The sequence below is a fragment of the Camponotus vicinus genome, unplaced genomic scaffold (assembly GCF_025532165.1).
Source record: "Camponotus vicinus isolate PSW18456_S1 unplaced genomic scaffold, iyCamVici1.0 SCAF_12, whole genome shotgun sequence".
NCBI classification, from domain to species: Eukaryota; Metazoa; Arthropoda; class Insecta; order Hymenoptera; family Formicidae; genus Camponotus; species Camponotus vicinus.
The window spans coordinates 4,389,325-4,410,988 of NW_028141948.1; positions in this window are offsets into that span (position 1 = coordinate 4,389,325).

Below are 21,664 nucleotides of genomic sequence, written 5' to 3' on the forward strand. Positions count from 1 at the left end.
AAAGTCTGAGTTTCCCGGAATTAAAATCAAAGCTTGAACTTCTTTTCGGGGAGGGAAATTTGACTCAGAATTATTATTCTCTCTTCACGAATCGCAAACAAAAGTTCGGGGAAGATTTGGCTTCTTTCGGTGCCGAGTTAGAGATTGTCGCGATTAGCTTACCCGGAGTGTCCTTTCGCGGTAAGAGACAAAATTGCGTGCGCGCAATTTGTTTCGGCTCTTTCGGATAACTTTTTGAGGAGGACTCTACAATTAGAGGGAATAACCTCACTGAATTTGGCTGTCGAGAGAGCAAAGGCGGTTAAAATCATTCAAGGGGAGAGTTCTGATAGAAAAAAGGAAAATTTCGGGAGGTTTAATAGAGATTCTGAAAGAGGAGTTTATCAAAAGGCGGAGAGAAACGACGCGCGAAAGGAAAAAGAGAAGGGAGAAAAGAATGAGGAAAAGAAAAGAGAAAATCCTTCGGGAGGGAGATGGCGAAGGAATAATTTTTCCTCAAAAGGGAAGGAAGGCTGGTCTTGTGGGAAAGCGGGACATTTCCGCGCAGAATGTCCTGAGGAAAGGGGAAACGCGGTTTAGTTGAGCTGCGCGGGGTGAGCTCGACTTATACGCGGGAAGCCCCGATTGTTAATCGATTTGTAGATCTAAGCATTTGTAGAATAGGACAAGATGATTTTTATTATGTTGGAAAGGTTAATGATAAAAAGTGTTCTTTTAAGATAGATATGGGCTCCGATATTTCAGTCTTAAATAAAAAGTTGGTAAATAAAAGTATGAAAAAAATTCGTATTAGAAATTGTAATTTGAGGTACCCGACGGGGGAAAAAGTATTAGTCGAATTTCAGGTTGAGATTAAAGTAGAAATTGGAAAATATTCTATTCTGATTCCCATGTTCGTTGCCAAAATAAATGATGATTGTTTATTGGGAGCTGATTTTCTTCGAAGGATTGGTTTGCAAAATATTTTTGATCGCGAATTCAATGAATCGGGGTCGAGTGAAAAGGAAATTTTTAATTGTTCTCGGATTGAAGATTCTCCTACAGTTCCATCTATCTTGCAAGAACTTTTTGAGAATAATTCTGTGAATTTGGAAATTGCTCAAAAGAATCGCTGACTTCTTGAATAATTTTCATGATGTATTTTCTGGGAAAATCATGGCGGGTAATTGCGATATTGTGGAACATGTTATCAATGTGAAAGACTCTTCCCCCATAAAGCAGGTGCCTCGTCGAATTCCTATACAGATGAGAAAAGAGGTAGATAAAATTCTTGAGGATATGAGGACGCAAGGAGTTATTGAGGAATCGCAGAGTCCCTGGGTTTCTCCGGCTGTTATGGTGAGGAAAAAGGACGGTACTTTGAGATTTTGCGTGGACTACCGGAAATTGAATAATGTGACGGTAAAGGATTCGTACCCTCTTCCCAGAATTGACGATATTTTAGACCAGCTATCAGATAATTCTTGGTTTTCTACGCTTGATCTAAAGAGTGGATATTGGCAATTAAAAGTCCGTCCTGAGGACAAAGAGAAGACGGCTTTCTCTATCGGCAGAGGTCTTTGGCAATTTACGGTAATGCCGTTTGGCTTATGTAACGCTCCTGCTACATTTGAGCGTTTGATGGAAAAAGTTTTACATGGAATGTTATCAAAGAAATGTTTAGTGTATTTGGATGATGTGATTATTTTTGGAAAAAGTTTTGATGAAATGTTAGAAAATTTAAAGATGGTATTTTCGCGATTCAGAGAAGTTAATTTGAAAATTAATCCAAAAAAATGTAGTTTCTTTCAAAATAAGGTTAAATATCTGGGACATATGATTTCTGGGGAGGGCATTACTACGGATCCGGAAAAGATTGCTGCCGTGAGAGATTGGTCGACGCCCCATACGAGGAAACAATTGCGAAGTTTTCTTGGGTTTTGTTCGTACTATCGGAAATTTGTGAAAGGATTTTCTTCTTTGGCAAAACCCCTGTACACATTAACGGGAAACCAGTTTAAATTCGTTTGGAGAAGTGAATGCCAAAATGCTTTTGAGAAATTGAAATTTATGCTAACTTCTTCTCCGGTGTTATCTTTTCCTAAGGGGGAAGATGGATTTATTTTAGATACGGATGCTTCTAATGTCGGTATCGGCGCGGTATTATCCCAGGAGCAAATGGGGAAAGAAAAAGTGATTGCTTATTTTAATAAAGTACTAAGTAAGGCCGAGCGAAATTATTGTGTTACTCGTCGGGAATTGTTAGCGGTAGTTGATTCTTTAAAATCTTTTCGTCATTATCTTTTAGGTCGTAAGTTTGTGATTCGTACCGATCATGTGTCATTAAAGTGGTTGATGTCTTTTAAGGACCTAGAAGGACAATTGGCTCGTTGGCTGGAAAAATTACAAGAATTTGATTTTGAAATAGTACATCGAAAGGGACAGTCCCATAAAAATGCCGATGGATTATCGAGACGGTTTTGTGAGGCAAACGGTTGTGCATATTGTGCCAAGGTCGAAAGGAAGAGCGCGGAAGAGACCGGAAAGGTGGTTGCTCGCATTGTATTGGAAGGCGAAGATCTTGAAGAATGGCGTGAAGCACAACGAAAGGATTCTAGTATTTCGTTTATTTTGCAAGGGAAGGAAACAGGAGGGAGGCCTTTGCATTCAGAGGTTCCTGTCGGAGATGATTCTGCTCAGATTTATTGGTCTTACTGGGATTCTCTGGTCCTAAAGGATGGAGTTCTTTATAAGAAGTGGGAAGCCCCGAATCTAAAAACTAGTTTTCTTCAACTGATCGTTCCTCGTGATCGAGTTAAAGAAATTTTGGAAGAGGCGCACGATTCTCCGTCGGGAGGGCATTTTGGAGTAAATAAAACTCTGGAAAAGATTCGAAAAAGATTCTTCTGGGCTAACTGTAAACAGGACGTGGAGAAATGGTGCAGGACGTGTAAGATTTGTGTTTCGAAATATCGCTCCGCGGGCGCAACAATATATTGGTCGAACATACACAAAAAACCTACAAACAATATGTATTAAAGTGCAATCAATCGATTGATTGTGATCAACTGTGAGGTACTTTAATATATTGTTCTGTGTCGATTTTTATATATATTCGAACAACGTATTACCAATAAAATGCCATGAAATATTTAATTTTATAATTATATAATTTTATTAAGAATTTAAATGATTGTCTAAAATCATTTAAATTCTCTAACTTTGCTTCCTTATAAAGAAAGTTTTGTTTTCGTAGAAAAAATTTTTTTCTAGTTTTCGATGCCAATGTTCAAAATGTTTTAAAATGTTGAAAAAAATACATTTTTAAAAAATGTCCAAAATATATGACTGTATGTATGTAATATTATTCAAACGTCTATAACTTAAAAATTGTTTGAATACTGCATTTCGGCATACAGTAAAACAGTACAATTTTGGTAAAATAGTACCATATTTTTATTTTTCATTTATTTATTTCATCATTTATTTACTATCATTTTTTAAAATTTAAATAGTATGTGTATACATATATATATTTTAGATTTTCAGACAGTTTCTATTTTTCAAAAAATGTTTGTTTATACTCTAACTTCAGCAAATTTTGTGATATCATACTAATTTTTTTTTAATTTTAAGTCAATAGAATATTATTAAAGGACGATTGGTATTAAATTTAGTGAGAATCAATTAAAAGGTTTATTTTTCATGAAATTTTAAATTTTTGAAAATGTTCGTGCACGCTTTAATTAGCGTATATTTTGAGATATCGTGTTAAACTTTTTATACGAATAGAATATCATTAAAGTATAATTAATAAGAGTTGGAATTAAGTCATCGTAGAATTAGTTGTCGGTGAGATAATCAAATCGAGATAATCAAATAATATTACGCATTACAACGCGGAAGCCGCTAATGAAGAAAGATGCGGACATTGAACAACTTGTACAATCGATTGTTGCTTCATTATAGATTCAAGATCTAACAATTGAGGTAATGCATGAATAAAAAGTTATTAAATTGACATCCGATAATTTTTCTTTTTTATACATGAAATCGCCAATATTATTTTATTTATTTAATTTTGAAAATTGTATTGATTATATGTATTATTAGTTATGTGAAAATGTGCATCTCTTGTTAATGAGAAACTTAAACAATTTGTAATTGTTTTGCAACGCAATAATATTACTAATGTGTATGATGCAATAAAGGCGATACGTGAGAGTGATGCGTTCAATAACGCATCAATTGTAGATTGTGAATTATTAACATATGCTGTAAATGATGTTCTTCATAATACATACAATAAATAAATTATTTTTTATCAATTCGATTTATGATTTTAAGTATTTCTTCCTTTTCTTTATGTATGAATTAAAATGTAATAATCGGCAAATTTTGGTCTTTTCTCAACACACTCTGCTAAAGATGCTAGAGAAATGCTAAGATAGATGAAATGTGATATTCTAATTAGAAAGAGATGTGATATTAATGTAATAGATTATGTGATCTTAAAATACATAATGGGATATATACAAAAGATCGTCCCGATTGTGCACATTACCGATCAAATACGACGATATTTCTCGATCGGATACAGTCTCTATCGGATACAATGCGCAATCGCGATTCACTCATAATCAAAAGAAGTCTGCAACATTAGAATATCATCTTGCTAATATCGTTCTTGCGACTTCCGCATTATGACTTCAGAAGATTATTTTTCGTTATTCTTATCGAAGATGATAATTTGATGGAAGTTGACAATAACTTGGACGAATCATCCGACGAAAATCGCGAATTCTTTACGAATAATCTGATTGCGCGATTGTAGTGAAAACTTTACAGAAATAACTCAACAAATTTTAAAATGAACTGAAATTAATGTCATAGATATTGTGAAAAGAATGTGTTTTATATATTTTTTATATTTTTATATATTTTTATTATACAATTTTTTAAAGACAATAACATTTGATTTTGCATATATTATTTTTTACGAATATCGGACTTATTTTCTACTCGTGATATGCAAAAACATGAAATTCTATCTAACCTTGACCTATTCTGAAAATGAACTTTGCTTCGTCTTGCAAAGTGCACGCGTGGACACACGCATGTTCTCCTCTACGAAGAGGGTTCCACTTCGAGAAGATATAACCCATACAGCACTAAAAGATTGCAAAAATATTGCATAAACCTAACATTGAAACATTGTAATACTGCATAGAAGTTGCGAAATGTTTTTGCATCACTACTAAAAGCTTGCAGCAACGTTGAAATATACGTCCTACTAAAAGCTTGCAGCAACGTTAAATTATTACAATGTAAGATTATAGTAATGTTACGGTGCAACGTATTTCTAATATTAAAATATGTTTTGCTACAAATGCAGAACGCCTTAAATTTAATAAATAAACTTTAAAAATATAAGAAGATATTTAAGGAAGATAGGAAAAATGCTTTTAAAAAATGTCTATTAGTTAGTGTTTCTTATTAAATATTTATCTCGATTATCTATATACAATTATTTTACATACACTCGACACCAAATATTTTAATACGTGCAATAATAGCTATTTCCCATTTACCCATTCAATTGAGAAAAATCTATTTAATATTTTTGGTAGTCACAATTTCTACTTTTTACCTAATGTGTGTGTTGCTTACGCACTGCTTATTACTAGCGCAAGTTCTAATTGGCTTTCTGCTTTTCTGTTTTGTTGCCAAGGTGTGAATGTACCCTAAGGGCCATTTCTAGATTTTCCAATGTAATTCGACGCTGACTTGGCTGAATCTGAAAGTAGAAACCAATCACGTTCGATTCGTATTTAGCGGTTGAGTTCGCTGAATGCAGCCTCTCTCTCTCTCTTTTTCTCTTTCTCTTCTTTCTTTCTCTTCTCTCTCTTTCTCTCTCTTTCTCTCTCTGTCAGATTTATCTATTAGGACCATTCCAGAATACGTTGCAAATGTTCCGTTGCCAGTTGCTAAACCATTGCGATCGAATTAACGTCAAGCTAGTTTGACGCTAATTCGATCGCAATGGTTTGTCAACTGGCAACAGGATACTTGCAACGTATTCTGGAATGGTCCTAATAGATAAATCTGACAGAGAGAGAAAGAGAGAGAAAGAGAGAGAAGAGAAAGAAAGAAGAGAAAGAGAAAAAGAGAGAGAGATAGAGAGAGAGAGAGGCTGCATTCAGCGGACTTAACCGCTAAATACCAATCGAACGTGATTGCTTTCTACTTTCAGATCCAGCCAATCAACGTCGAATTACATTAAAAAATCTAGAAATGTTGCTCAATTGTTGAGTCCGCTGAATGCGGGCTTTAAAAATTCATGTGCAAAATAATTAACAATTATTATCAATTAATAGTGTTTATTTTTAAGCTTTTTTATTTTATTTTATGCAATTTTTGTTTTACTAATTTACTCCAAATCATCAGAGTGTTGTAGATTTTGTAATTACATTTACATGTAAATTGTTTACATATTGTTTTTATGATGTTTATACGAATTTTTTTCGTGTGAACTATGTAAACTATTTTAAACTAAATGTCAAGAAAAACAGTAATTAAATAGTTAATATAATATAATAATATATATATATATATATATATGTATATACATATATACAGGGTGTTTCATTTTAATCCGACCAGTCGAATATCTCGAAAACCAAGTCCGGGAGAGAAAAATATTTCAGACAAAAGTTGTTTGGTTTCGAGGGGGCCATAAGATGGTATCATTGGTTTGACCTTGAAGAGTCATTTGAAGGTCACGTGAAGGTCACTTTAATTTTTTTAAATGGAACACCCTATATATTTTTGCACACTCTTGTAGCTTATCTCGAGAGCTTTCCAAAACACTATCATTAAGTACCTTTTCGTTAAGTACTTTTTGAGTTATGAGGGTTGAAATAATTTCTTAATTTTACATAAATCGTAAAATATCTTGTAAAATATTCACTTTTCGATTATCTTACCTTAATACTTTTATGTACAAAATAATGAGAGGAATCAATTGGTGTAAAAAAAACACATAGCTGTTTTTAAGAAAAAATATGGAATTGTTAATTGCAAATTACATATTTTTTCTTCAAAACAACTATGTGTTTTCTTTACACCAATTGATTCCTCTCATTATTTTGTACGTAAAAGTATTAAGGTAAGGTAATCGAAAAATGAATATTTTACTAGATATTTTACGGTTTATGTAGAATTAAGAAATTATTTCAAGCCTCATAACTCAAAAAGTACTTAACGAAAAGGTACTTAATTATAGTGTTTTGGAAAGCTCTCGATGTCAGCTACAAGAATGTGCAAAAATATATAGGATATTCCATTTAAGAAATTTAAGGTGACCTTTATGTGACCTTCAAATGACTGTTCAAGGTCAAATCATTGTCACCATCTTATGGCCCCCTCGAAACCAAACAACTTTTGTCTGAAATATTTTTCTCTTCCAGGCTTGGTTTTCGAGATATTCGACTGGTCGGATTAAAATGAAACACCCTGTATATACAGGGTGAGCCATTTTAATTAACGCACGCAATTATTTCGGAAACAAAGCATTTTAGAGAAAAATGTTTCAGACAAAAGTTTTATGGTTTCGAGGGGGCCATAAGATGGTATCATTGGTTTGACCTTGAAGAGTTATTTGAAGGTCACATGAAGGTCAACTTCAATTTCTTAAATGGAACCTACTATTTGTCATTGCATATTCTTGTAGCTTATCTCGAGAGCTCTCCAAAACACTATAATTAAGTACCTTTTCGTTAAGTACTTTTTGAGTTATGAGGCTTGAAATAATTTCTTAATTTTACATAAACCGTAAAATATCTTGTAAAATATTCATTTTTCGATTATCTTACCTTAATACTTTTACGTACAAAATAATGAGAGGAATCAACTGGTGTAAAGAAAACACATAGTTGTTTTTAAGAAAAAATATGGAATTGTTAATTGCAAATTATATATTTTTTCTTCACATTGATATTGGAACATTAATATTGGATATCAAATCGACGCGGGCGGTTGGAGAAGAAAAATTATACAATCGATTTTAGTTATTTTATCATCGGCAGCAACGGGCCGGTGTACGGGTACAAGCACCGCGGTATCACATGTCCAGCATTGACAAAAAGCGTTGAGAAAGTTTTTGGAATTCCGCGCTATGCGAGGCTTGTCGGAGCCTCGACAGCTAGGAATTTAGACAAATTTTTAATAATGATTACCGCACTACTCGCCCGGTTAATGTTATTTACCCTGCGTGAAAGAAAGAGAGAATTATAAAATTAGAATAAACAGCCGGACGCAAAATAAGTGAATTCTTTACACAATGAATTGGATTATCAATTACCGATATGTTACACGTTAACGAAAAGAATTTAGATACGACTCGATTAATTAATAAAAGACACACTAGATCAAATGCGAACAATTACTCTCTATGATATAATACACGGAATGCGAGTCGACGCTGCAACGCAATTGCCAGCTATCGAATATCGAGATCGCCGTATGTGTGTGAGTTCGGTTACAATACTTTTAACGGGTAAAAATTTACAATCAATAGTAATAATTGTACAAATAATCATTTACAGTGACTGTCGGCGCGCAATTGGGAGAGAGGGCACTTAATTTTACGAAAGCTCGAACAAAGTCTTTCGGCCGGCCGTCGTACTCTAAGACGCAAATATCGAGAACGCAGAAAAAGAATTTCACAAGGAATTTAGTGACGGCAGCTATACGGCACCGACATTGTTCGAGTTAATTCTACCTGAATGATTTAACAAAGACGGCCAGATGGGGTCGACGCTTGTCTCACCGGTGACTCCTTGCGGTTCTCCGTGCTCTCGGCATCCACTTGTCGGATCGATATTTTTGGGCCGTCGTTCCCTTCGCCGGTCCGCCGAACAGTGGCGAGCGGAAGGCCCGTCGGAATCACGCCAGCAAATTAATGCGTAATTAGGCCACCTGTGGCGCTTCCGCAACCCTCAGGATCGTCGTGTGGCCCATTTAATCCTGCGGCCTTCAGGGCTGTACATGTGCTTGTCGCACCCCGTTTCCTCTTTTATTTTCCATAATTCCTCTCGTCGAGGCCCGTCAGGAGGGATACTTTCGGCAGCCACTCGCCGTTATTTAGAATGTTCTTCTTTAGCGCTGTTCCGGCCGAGATGACTCCGACTCGGGGTCTCAGTGTCAGTTTTCGTCCGCTGGTTGGCCTTCCCCGCAATTGTTCCCCGTACCTGCTGGGCATGTGAATGTTTACAGGGGCGGCAGCGGTAGTCTTAAGTGGACTTTATTATTGACGCAATTAAATAATAATACTTAGCTTGGCGTGTTCCTTTTAATCGGCGCCTCCGCTCGCCCGTTTCCTTGTATCCTGGACTTCTTCTTCAAGTTGAGCCACCGGATGAGATCCCGTCAGCGTTTCCCATCGCGTCCGCGCTTAAACCTAATCTTATCACGCTAATACATAAATTTTTACGCAAGGGAGGCGAGTTTAATCTCGCCTCCAATAGCCGCTCTCTCCCTAAATCCGGGGAGAACGAGGGCCCACGACTATCCTCGGTCAGATCTCGCGATCCTTGTGACGGACCGTCAAGTGTCACGTCACAACTCCCCCCTCCTAGGAGAGGACCGAAGAGGTCTCGACTACCGACCAACGTCGACAGCCGCTTAATTTTCTCAGATCCAGCTAATCTCTCGAGGATTTTCCTCGTGGCGTTCCTTAAACAAAATTCTAACATTAGTCCGCTCTCTTCCGCAGTGGATTGCGCTTTCAGTCAAATTTATTCGGGCTAGGAGCATGCGACACAACCAGCAACCATTCAATCACAAAATCGAAAGCAAAAACACAGGATGAGCGAAGCGGATCCCATAGTCAAGTACGCTGGTTATTAGCGGTGTGGAGAGAGGAGGGTGGTAGTCAAGCAAGATGATGATTCGGCTCTTCAATCCATTTATTATTTAGGAGAGGACCCGGTCAGGTTATACAAAGTGAAAAGAGAAAAGAAAAGAAAAATATTTTTGAAGTGGGCGGCAGCTAATTCTTGCCCAGATGTCCACGGTCCGGGTGGTCGCCCTCCGGCGGTCCCGGTCCTCCGCCAGATCTCGGGGTTCCGTCCAAAACCCGGGGTAACGGTCATGGACCTCCTCGATCAACGCTCGGTAGCGGAGCCTGAAACGCCGCCTCTCCATGTAGGCTCCCTTTCTCTCTCCTCGCTGAGCTATTGTCGGCAGCTATCTATGGGGGGGAATATGGTATGGCTTGAGATCTTGCACATGCACTTTACCAGCAAAATCACCATTCAAATGGACGAGCTCACACACAACAGGCGAAAGCATGCCATCAATGCGAAAAGATCCGTGGAATTTCGGGGACAATTTTGCGGCAATATTTTGAGCCGCCGACGATAATACATGTTGACGCTTTAATACTAAGTCGCCAACCTGAAATTCAACATCGCGTCTTTTACGGTCGTAATATTTGGATTGTCTATCGTAGGCCTGCTCCAAGTTCTCCGTTACCCAATCGTATAGCGCGCGCAGTTTCTTCATGCGGTCCGTCCACGTAACCGGGTCTCGCGGTTCGACCTCGCTCACTGCAGTGCAACGCGCGCGGAGTGTGTGTGAAGGTTCTATCTCGCGCCTCAAATTTAGGAAAACCGGCGAAGTGCCGATGGAGGAGTGATGGGCCGAGTTATATGCAAAACGGAAGTCTTTCAGGTGTTCATCCCATTCCCGGTGATCTCGATCCAAAAACGCGACAATCATGGTTTTCAGCATGCGGTTTACGCGTTCCACGGGATTGGCTTGCGGATGATACGGCGGAATAGTGGTAATTTTTATCCCGTGCTCGTCCGCGAATGCTTGAAGGGTTCGATTCGCGAACTCGGTGTCGTTATCAGTTAATAAAAACTTCGGCGTACCCCACCGCGAGGTAACCTCCTCCAGAGCCTCACAGATTTTCTTCCCGTTCGCAGCCCGCAAGGGAAAACATTCCACCCATTTGGTGAAAAGATCTTGCACCACTAAGACGTATGCAAAACCCGCTTTACTCTTGGGGAACGGCCCCATAATGTCGGCAGCAATCACGGTCCAGGGGCCCTCCACGACGCGGTGGCCCATAAGTCCGATCGGAGGAGCTTGCTCCACCTTGGTGCGCTGACACGTATCGCATCGCTTTACGTATTTCCCGACGTCCCGGAACATGTTCGGCCAGAAATATTTAACGGCGAGTCTCTGAAATGTTTTCTCTACTCCCAAATGTCCCGCTTGTGGCTCATCGTGCGCCTCTCTCAAAGCCTCCTCCCGTAATTCGCGTGGCAAGACCAATTTCCACCTATCGAGGTCTTCCACGATATCCGATATGATCTCTCTCGGCCGACAGTAATACAGCTGGTCGTCCACTACTTTCCAGTCTGTATATCTTTTAGTCTTGTCGGCCACCTCCCCGAAACGCTTGCGATACCACTCATCCGCGGTATTTGCGGCTATGTCCGCCTCTACGGCAACTAACGATCTAACCTCGGTGTCACCCTCGTACATTCTCGACAGAGCATCCGGTACATGATGTAACGCCCCCCTTCGATGCACGATTTCATAGTCGTACTCGAGCATTTCTAACGCCCATCTCGCGAGTCGGCCCGTAGGGTTTTTAAGATTGTGTAGCCATCGCAAGCTACTATGATCCGTCACTACGGTGAATTTGTAGCCCTCTAAATACGGTCTAAATTTCTTAATTGCCCATACTACCGCCAAACATTCCTGCTCTGTCACGGAGTATTTTCGTTCAGGATCCGATAAGGCTCGACTCGCGAAAGCAATTACGTTTTCTTTCCCGTCAATAATTTGAGTTAGGACGGCTCCTATCCCGACGGAACTCGCGTCGGTTTGTAACGTAAATGGAATACTAAAATCAGGACATGATAGCGTAGGCGCAGTCATTAAATGTGAACGGATCTGTTCAAACGCACGGATTTGGTCTTCCGCCCACTCCCAGCGTTGATTCTTCTTTAGCAATCGCGTTAATGGTTCACTAACCGTCGCGAACTGCGGAATGAATCGTCTGTACCAGGAGGACATACCCAATAAACAACGTAACTGCTTAATGTTCCGCGGGGCCGGATATTCTAAGATCGGTTGTACTTTTTCGGGATCTACTGTTAGCCCGTCTCTCTGTACAATAAACCCGAGATACCGAACTTGTGAGCGGCAAAACTCACATTTCGACGGATTTATAGTAAGACCGGCAGCAAAAATTTTATCCAACACGCGTCCTAACCATTCCAGGTGTTCCTCGAAAGTCGGCGTCACGATCACGATATCGTCTAGATACGCGAACGCGTGCGGTTCCATTTCCGGCCCTATCAATTTATCCAACAGTCGCTGGAATGTCGCGGGTGCTCCTGTAAGTCCATAAGGCATTTGCGTGAAGTGGTACAACCCCTTTCCGGGAACACTAAAGGCAGTAATCTCTCTGCTCTCCTCGGCCAACGGTATTTGAAAGTACGCCTGGCTCAAGTCGAGAGTTGAGATATATTTAGCAGATCTTAGCTTATCTAAGATACCGTTCATATTCGGCAGCGGATACGCATCTTTTTTTGAGATGCCATTCACTTTCCGAAAGTCCAAACAGAATCTATATTTCCCGTTAGATTTCTTTACCATAACGACAGGATTTGACCACTCACTAAAAGAAGGCTCTATAATTCCAGCCTCTAACATTTTATTCACTTCATCGCGAATAGCCTCCTGAACCTTAGGCGAAATCAAATAACATCGCTGTTTAATAGGTCGATGTTGGCCAACGTCAATAACATGCTCCGTAAGAGAAGTGACACCGGGATTTTCGACTGCTTCGGGTATTCGGTTCTTTAAGAACGACTGTAATTGTTCGTTTTGCAAAGACGTTAACTCGGGGAGTCCACAGCATACTCGCGATTCCTCGTTCTCCGACTCAAACGGATATCTCACGGCAGGACTATCTCTAAAATTCCATTCCGATAGCTCATAATCCACAACTACGCCAAATTTTCGCAAAAAATCCATGCCGATTAAACACGAGACGGTCAAGTCCGGCAGCAAACAAGCTGAAATGGTACGAATCCGATCCCCCAATCGAAACGATAGATCGACCTCTTCGCGCGCTCTCGCTATCTGCCCGTTCGCGGTGCGAATCCGAGTAACTCGTTGGCGAGTAGGCAGATTTAATCTTCGAACGATCTGAATGGCCTCGGCTCCAAGGATCGTACGAGTCGATCCCGAATCGACGAGCGCCCTTAAAGGTTCTTTATTAACGGCAACTATAAGATAATGTAATGGTGGTAGCTCTAAAGAATCGGTGGGATCGACCATGTTCGAAGACAGGACCATCTCGCGCGTGGAGTTCGCGACGCGGGCCTCCCCTTCATTATTCAGAGTCGCAGCGGCCCTCCCTAACGACTCTCGGCCTCGTTTCCCGAGCACGAGGGGCAAGTTTTCACGGTGACATTCGCCTTGCCGCAGCGGTAGCAGTATTGGCGACGCGATTCCGAGCATTCACGCGCTATATGGCCGGTCTTTTCACAATTCCAACACTTCACCTTTCGGTTAGACGACACTGAGGCGCTAGAAGTTGGAACGGAAGTACCTGTGGTCGCGGCCGCGGGAGGCGCAACGGCAACGGTCGCCGGTGCAGCCCGGGTATCGGGTGCCCCTTTCTGGGCTCGCTTGTCGTTCCTTTTCTTCTTAGTGGACTGCACGTCAGCTATTCCGGCGGCAGCTACGGCAGTCGGGCCTTTCGCGGTCTTGCGCGGAGGACGATACGCTAGATCAGGAAAAATAGACTGGTCCGGAGCTGGCGGAGGGCGATACTGCGCTAAAGCGTCGTAGCTACGTTCAACACGCGTAGTCGCATATTCCAGCGAGGCGAAATCGTAAACATTACAGCGGTGGACCGAAATCTGTAAGCGCGGCAGCATATTACGATGGGCGTAATTTAACTGTTCCTCCAAACTCCACGGAGGACTTAATCTATCGAAAAGAGCGCGAATACAGGTTAAATAATCCGCGATAAGTTCGTGTTCGCCCTGCGTACGCCGCATGATCTCGTCTCGTAAGACAAATTGGAAGTCAGGATTCCCGAATCTTTCACGCCATGCAGTCTCAAAATCTCGCCATGTCCTCCACCGATTACGTTCCCCACGGTATCAATATAGCGCGATGCCCGATAAAAAGAACGGAATGCATTTAAAAATTTCTTCGTCGCTGACCGTTATCAACGCGCGGCCCTCCTCGATACGTGTTAAAAACGTTTCCGCGTCGCTACCTCTCGCGCCGGAAAATTGCAAGTTCCACCGATGCATGATATGATAAACGTCCATGGCGGAAGACGTCGATCTCGGAGTGGCTCGGTTATCCGTGGGCTGCGGGGGTGGTTCTATCCGCGGGGGTCGTACGCGCAACCGAGAGCGATCCCCTTCTGCCGCCCCTTCGGCAGCTATGGACCGCTCTTCTATATCATGAGGCCTTCTAGGCGCCCCTTCCGGCTGTTCGAACGCTTCCAAATCGACTCCGGTGGGTGTCCGCGACGTCTCCCATCCCAGTAGTGTGTAGTTCTCATGTTTGATTAATCGAGCCCTTAACGCGGGGATGGTACCCTCACTACTCTGACCCCGTCGCTCCAACTCCGCCCTAAGCTGGTCCACCGACAGCGCGTGAACCCATTCCGTATCGTTCCTATTTTCTACGCTCATCGCGAACACTCGATCTCGGAATAAAATTCAAAATTGGCCGTTATCTCACGGCAACTATACGAGTCGAAAATATAACGTGTTTCGATCGACGAAGGCTGTGGTTCCCCGAGGACGCAAATATTTATGATATGCTGCGAAGGCTTTATTCGAGAGATCCCTGAGAGAAGATAACAATGACAATCGTTAAATTCGACAATAATAGGCGATCGCCCCGAACGGTAACACAAAAAAAATATAAACACTAACGCGAAGACAAATGACGCTAACGTTCCGAAAACTCCGAGCAAGCAATCCTTACTAATAATATAATTTTCCCCCAATGATTTCCTCTTACAAAATCACACCGAAATTCTACAGATAAGAAAAAAGGCAAAGATTGATTCAAAATAAGAATTTTACTACAGTAATTAGATCCTGAAAGAAAGGTACATTAATACACAGAATATACATCAAGATAAATAATCTCAATCGCCAACAAGGCAAACAGTAAAAGAGAAAAAAAATACACAAGAAAAAGAATCCAAAAATAGCACACATCAATATACAAGGTATAAAGCCGAATATTATAGTGGTAGGCAGCAATTAATGCGCCAATAAACGGAAAGAAAAGAAGAGGGGTGCGCAAGCATTCCAAAATTAAATAAATAATGAAGTTCTCTATATTGACTTTTAATTCGCTATATCGATTTTCCAACAGTCTAATAAAAGAAACGAAAAATTAGCCATAGTATGAAAAATTAATCAAAAGTTTACGAAGTTTCCCGAAAGTTATCCCCTATCATTAATAATAACCGAAAAATAATGATAAAGACTCTAGAAACTAATAAAATTCTTGAAAAGTTAAATTCTAATATATAATGTCTCAGAATTTTCAATACTTGTAAAAAAAAATTAATATTTTCATTAAATTAAAACTAATTGCGAAATTTTTCCACCAAGGCAGCTATAATTTAAAATATTCCATTAAATCGATTAAATAGAAGGTATGACTAATATTCGAAAAGTTTCTCGTACGGGAAAAATATTAATATAGATCACATATATACGCTTCTGAGAATTTCCGATACTTTCAAAACGATTGTTTTCAAAATCGTATTTGCTTGCGACCCTCAAATATGCGCGAATAATACAAAGCACAGTATATCAGAGAAAAAAAATACAAATAATATCCAAACTTAATACTAACATGTTAACCTTGCTATTCTCGATCTCCTTTCCGTCTTAACGGATTTTATTTAAAAGATAATGCTAGCAATTTTCGATATGCCCTTTGTTTTTTTTTTGTAGTGGGCCCCACGTTGGGCGCCAATTTATGACCGTTTATTTTTTTGATATTGGGCTGATAATTGTGGCCGGTGATTTTGACCCACGGCACACCTTCGGCGCGATTTCTCTTCAAAACTTCAACTCTAAATCTGCATGGGCGCCAGGTGCCGGAATACGCACCGCTCTAATAAAGTCTTTGGACGATATACGATACTTAAAAGAAAGCGAAAGAATTTCAAAGCTATCGCGACGGACACTCGGCTAGCCCCGTATCGAGAATGGTAGAGGGGCGGTCCGTTTAATTTCCAATTTAATTAGGAAGGATCGAGAATGCAAGGTCGCTGAAAATAACACAAGCTATTAAGATAATAAAAGTTAAAATATATTTGGCGTAGATAATTATGAACATTAATATTGGATATCAAATCGACGCGGGCGGTTGGAGAAGAAAAATTATACAATCGATTTTAGTTATTTTATCATCGGCAGCAACGGGCCGGTGTACGGGTACAAGCACCGCGGTATCACATGTCCAGCATTGACAAAAAGCGTTGAGAAAGTTTTTGGAATTCCGCGCTAGCTGCGAGGCTTGTCGGAGCCTCGACAGCTAGGAATTTAGACAAATTTTTAATAATGATTACCGCACTACTCGCCCGGTTAATGTTATTTACCCTGCGTGAAAGAAAGAGAGCGAATTATAAAATTAGAATAAACAGCCGGACGCAAAATGAGTGAATTCTTTACACAATGAATTGGATTATCAATTACCGATATGTTACACGTTAACGAAAAGAATTTAGATACGACTCGATTAATTAATAAAAGACACACTAGATCAAACGCGAACAATTACTCTCTATGATATAATACACGGAATGCGAGTCGACGCTGCAACGCAATTGCCAGCTATCGAATATCGAGATCGCCGTATGTGTGTGAGTTCGGTTACAATACTTTTAACGGGTAAAAATTTACAATCAACAGTAATAATTGTACAAATAAACATTTACAGTGACTGTCGGCGCGCAACTGGGAGAGAGGGCACTTAATTTTACGAAAGCTCGAACAAAGTCTTTCGGCCGGCCGTCGTACTCTAAGACGCAAATATCGAGAACGCAGAAAAAGAATTTCACAAGGAATTTAGTGACGGCAGCTATACGGCACCGACATTGTTCGAGTTAATTCTACCTGAATGATTTAACAAAGACGGCCAGATGGGGTCGACGCTTGTCTCACCGGTGACTCCTTGCGGTTCTCCGTGCTCTCGGCATCCACTTGTCGGATCGATATTTTTGGGCCGTCGTTCCCTTCGCCGGTCCGCCGAACAGTGGCGAGCGGAAGGCCCGTCGGAATCACGCCAGCAAATTAATGCGTAATTAGGCCACCTGTGGCGCTTCCGCAACCCTCAGGATCGTCGTGTGGCCCATTTAATCCTGCGGCCTTCAGGGCTGTACATGTGCTTGTCGCACCCCGTTTCCTCTTTTATTTTCCATAATTCCTCTCGTCGAGGCCCGTCAGGAGGGATACTTTCGGCAGCCACTCGCCGTTATTTAGAATGTTCTTCTTTAGCGCTGTTCCGGCCGAGATGACTCCGACTCGGGGTCTCAGTGTCAGTTTTCGTCCGCTGGTTGGCCTTCCCCGCAATTGTTCCCCGTACCTGCTGGGCATGTGAATGTTTACAGGGGCGGCAGCGGTAGTCTTAAGTGGACTTTATTATTGACGCAATTAAATAATAATACTTAGCTTGGCGTGTTCCTTTTAATCGGCGCCTCCGCTCGCCCGTTTCCTTGTATCCTGGACTTCTTCTTCAAGTTGAGCCGCCGGATGAGATCCCGTCAGCGTTTCCCATCGCGTCCGCGCTTAAACCTAATCTTATCACGCTAATACATAAATTTTTACGCAAGGGAGGCGAGTTTAATCTCGCCTCCAATAGCCGCTCTCTCCCTAAATCCGGGGAGAACGAGGACCCACGACTATTCTCGGTCAGATCTCGCGATTCTTGTACGGACCGTCAAGTGTCACGTCACAATATATATATATATATATATATATATATATATACAGGGTGTCCCTGAATGGTCTGTACAAACTTTGTGAATAAGTTCCAGGGACCTAAACAAGCAGAAAATGTCCCATAAACATGGGGTCGGAAACGCTTGCTTCTGGAGTTACGACGGTTCGAAGTTTTCCTGCAATAGCTGGAGAAATTATCACGTTAAATCGCATAGGTGTTACAAAACTGTGTTTAAAAACATGAATGAATCAAATTATTCATTTGATGAACTGGCGGATATCCATCTGGTATATGGCCGTGCCGGTGGAAATGGACGGTTCGCCAGACAATACGGCGACATGCGCAAGCTTCCTTGGAATCTAACGGAGGCCATTTCGAACATTAGCTATAGCAAGTGTACTGTCCTGTTATGTCCGTGGCAAAACCGAGGAAATAAATAAATACAGTTTTGTAACACCTATGCGATTTGACGTGATAATTTCTCCAGCTATTGCAAGAAAACTTCGAACCGTCGTAACTCCAGAAGCAAGCGTTTCCGACCTCATATTTATGGGACATTTTCTGCTTGTTTAGGTCCCTGGAACTTATTCACAAAGTTTGTACAGACCATTCAGGGACACCCTGTATATACAGGGTGTTCGGAAATTCAATCGACAAATTTTCAGAAATTGTCGGGGGCACTATAAGAATCATTTTTTGCAAATGAACCTGGGGTCGGAAACGTGTCATTACATCGCTACGGCATACGGAGTGTTCGAAAGAGTCGGAACCTCGAAATATCACAAAAAATAGAAGTTTTACAAAAAATTGTTTCAAACAAAAGTTGTAGGGTGTAAAAAGGTCTATTTACTGATGCCATGTGTTTGACCTTGGATGGCGTCGCCAAAGTCACGACAAGGCCACCTTGAATTTTTGAAATGGAACCCTCCACTTTTTATTGCATATTCTTGTAGCTCTTCTCGAGACCTTTTCAAAGCATACTCGTTCCAAGAGTATCGCTCCATGTCGCATTTGGTCAGAAAGAAATAATATCAGAAATAAAATACTTTATTTTCTAGATGATGATTTCAATCGGATACGTGCTTTAACAACAGTGCACAACAGTACTGTTTGGAGTACAAACTCAAGTCTACAAGGTTTTTATTTGTTCGAATGTCTGTAATAAAAAATGGCCCAAAATATCATACGCATCGGTCAGTTATTAAAGTAGATTCACCATCATTTACCACTTCTACCTTTATTCGCGGATAATAATACGATAGCTACAGTCGTCGACTTATCAGGAAAAACTTTATAACTTCAATAACTTCGAAACGGCTTACTTAAAGTTGGTAAAATTAGTGCGTTGAAAAGGTCTCGAGAAGGCTACAAGAATCTGCAATAAAAAGTGGAGGGTTCCATTTTAAAAATTCAAGGTGGCCTTGTCGTGACCTTGGCGACGCCATCCAAGGTCAAACACATGGCGCCAGTAAATAGTCCTTTTTACACCCTACAACTTTTGTTTGAAACAATTTTTTGTAAAACTTCTATTTTTTGTGATATTTCGAGGTCCCGACTCTTTCGAACACTCCGTATGCCGTAACGATGTAATGACACGTTTCCGACCCCAGGTTCATTTGCAAAAAATGATTCTTATGGTGCCCCGACAATCTATGAAAATTTGTCGATTGAATTTCCAAACACTGTATATATATATATAACACTGTATATATGTATATATACAGGGTGAGCCATTTTAATTAACGCACGCAATTATTTCGGAAACAAAGCATTTTAGAGAAAAATGTTTCAGACAAAAGTTTTATGGTTTCGAGGGAGCCATAAGATGGTATCATTGGTTTGACCTTGAAGAGTTATTTGAAGGTCACATGAAGGTCACCTTCAATTTCTTAAATGGAACCTACTATTTGTCATTGCATATTCTTGTAGCTTATCTCGAGAGCTTTCCAAAACACTATAATTAAGTACCTTTTCGTTAAGTACTTTTTGTTGTTATGAGGCTTGAAATAATTTCTTAATTTTACATAAACCGTAAAATATCTTGTAAAATATTCATTTTTCGATTATCTTATCTTAATACTTTTATGTACAAAATAATGAGAGGAATCAATTGGTGTAAAGAAAATACATAGTTGTTTTTAAGAAAAAATATGGAATTGTTAATTGCAAATTATATATTTTTTCTTCAAAACAACTATGTGTTTTCTTTACACCAGTTGATTCCTCTCATTATTTTGTACGTAAAAGTATTAAGGTAAGATAATCGAAAAATGAATATTTTACAAGATATTTTACGGTTTATGTAAAATTAAGAAATTATTTCAAGCCTCATAACTCAAAAAGTACTTAACGAAAAGGTACTTAATTATAGTGTTTTGGAAAGCTCTCGAGATAAGCTACAAGAATATGCAATGACAAATAGTAGGTTCCATTTAAGAAATTGAAGGTGACCTTCATGTGACCTTCAAATAACTCTTCAAGGTCAAACCAATGATACCATCTTATGGCCCCCTCGAAACCATAAAACTTTTGTCTGAAACATTTTTCTCTAAAATGCTTTGTTTCCGAAATAATTGCGTGCGTTAATTAAAATGGCTCACTCTGTATATATATATATATATATACAGGGTGTCATGGAGATTTTAGCCCATACGAAGTAAGGAGGTAGATTGGCTTAAATTAAGAAGAAAGGACTTGTACTGCTTTGTGATATTCGCAATAATTAACGAAAAATTAAATAAAGAATATCGGCCAATCTGCGTGAGTAGAAGCGCGCGGCGACGAGAATCGTCCCACTGTAATCCTATACTAGGCGCACGGCGAAGCGATGGGCGGATCGCTCTCCGAGACATGATGGTGGCGTGCGATATATCGCAATACCGCGCCGAAAAATGACCCGTCCTTTTAGTGGCGAGAAAATGATGCGCTATCATTTCCACACCACCTTGCGGTAGATAGCATGGTGTGCTTTTTTTATAGTGGTTTCCCCCATAGGCCTATTCCACTCTCAATTTAAATATTTGTGAAAATTGTTCAAAATTTTACTGTACGCTGAATATATCGTAAATGTAAAAAATTGATGATGACCTTCACAAAAATTGATCCGTTGTTGAAAATCCCTCGATAAAATGTGTTGCACACGTTGGTAATGATACGGACGTAATCCATTACACGTGATGTACTGCGTATCGCGAAAAATCAAATTCGTGTGCCACATGACGCACGCTAGTTCCAGGATTTTCATAAAATGTTTCCAGAATTTTTTCTTCATTTCGTACACGAAGACGCACTGCTGGACCGGTTATCCCGATATTATGCACGATACCTATTGGGTTGTTCGGAAAGTAATTTCGTTTTTTCCCAACAGAGAACTTAATTGTATTTTTTCACAGCCAACTTCACACTTAAGCCGCATAATCATTATATATTTTAACAGCTGATAAGCAAGGCTTGCTTGTGAAAAAGTTCGATTGATTCTACGCAGTAGTTTTTGGTTGGTACCCTTTCAAATATGGAAAGCGAAAAGCAGCATTTTCGGCATATTTTACTTTTTTACTATCGAAAAGGTAAAAATGCTGTTCAAGCAAGAAAAAAATTATCCGATGTGTATGGAGATGTATTGACAGAACGCCAGTGCCAAAACTGGTTTGCAAAATTTCGA